Source organism: Penaeus monodon, chromosome 27, assembly GCF_015228065.2.
Source record: "Penaeus monodon isolate SGIC_2016 chromosome 27, NSTDA_Pmon_1, whole genome shotgun sequence".
Classification (NCBI taxonomy): domain Eukaryota; kingdom Metazoa; phylum Arthropoda; class Malacostraca; order Decapoda; family Penaeidae; genus Penaeus; species Penaeus monodon.
In genome coordinates this window covers 29189430-29190992 of record NC_051412.1, presented here as the reverse complement: position 1 = coordinate 29190992, position 1563 = coordinate 29189430, and positions in this window count along the sequence as shown.

The following is a 1563-nucleotide window of genomic DNA, read 5'->3' as shown; positions in this document are numbered from 1 at the left end:
AAATTTTTCGATCTTTGCGTGAGTGGGCCCACCGGGCTATTTTATTGCTGTTTTTTTTTCCCAAAACGCAGCCATCAGAAAAAAATAAAGAAAGAAATTCGCCCCCCAAATCAAAAATTGTTCCTTTTAGTGAGTGTTTAGCGGGTAATGAACCCAAAGGGGCGGCTTATGATATATACTCTGCCGATGACAAAGCGTATTTAGTGGTAATAACAGGAGAACCTACGCCGAGGAGCTACAGTCGTCTAGAAACCTCCGCGGAGAACCTGTTGAAGTTCTTATATCGGATTTTTAGAAAACTCGGGAAACCAAATTAATGTAAACTCCAAGAAAAGCAGTTCGTTGTTTGCGTGGTTGGAGAAGGTTACCTCAGCTCGGAGAGACAGGGGGGTATATTTCTACTGCTCAAGAAGTGTTGAAGTTTGAATGGTGATTTTACTGGATTAACAAACATCCCAGTGAAGGATGGATTAAAAGTGATTTATGATTAATTTATAAAATTGTGATAGAGAAATTATATATGGTGAAAATGAAGCCAAGGATATACATATAAAACGCGACGTTGTTGTGAATTTCACTTGAATTTGCAAACATCATACCTTTTCTAAGAGATATGGTAATCCAAAATGAAACTGTTTTCCATCATTTGTTTATGGATATCAGTGCCATGCATAAGGTGCACCCACATCCCTGTTATGTATGATTGGCACAATACCTCATCCACACGCATTGCCCATGAGGACCGTCGTGTGAACATCGATACAACTTCTTTAGAAACATCATTAACATCTCTAGCCAATTTCCTCCGCTTTGCCAGGATGTACAGGTGAGAAAATATATGATATATTGTTCCTCTTTCAATCACTGTGCGTCAGGTATCACGTATTCATCTTTGTAATTCAAATCTTCACAATAGCATTATTTTCAGAAGATAAACACCAGGGCTGGGACCATCATATCTATTTAGGCAACGTTTCGGATTATTTCACACAAATCCATTATCAAGCCAATCTATTAGGAGAAAGTCGTTTGTATACATTACACAAAATAAAAACATAATTATCATAAAATGGGTCTTTCCAAACTTGAAAACTAAAAATAAGGCAATAAAACAAGTACAACATATAACAAAAATAAGCAAAAGCATGACAAAACTAAAGTACTAGAAAACTAGTACAAAAGGAACAGGAGAAATGCTGTTAAAACCTATGTGCATTACATACGGTCAAAAGGTAGGGTTTGAGAAGCATAAGAGTGATGTAGAGCTTTTTGTTGTCTAAGTGTTGGGTTTTTGGATTACCCTGAGTATGCTTTCCATGATGAGGAGCTGCTGGTGGTATACGAGTGCTTGCTAAAACTGAGAAGTCTTCACGTTGTATGGGATGATCTGCGTCATGTGCGTGATCCCAGCCCTGGTGTTTATATTCTTAATACGACTGCGCTTCCCACGCAATGAGCCCATTTCTAATGCCCTTACGCGGAGCGTGATTTTATATTTAATTTAATGCAGTGTTTTGAAAATTTGATTTAATGGGAAATTTCATGATACGGTAATATTTTTCG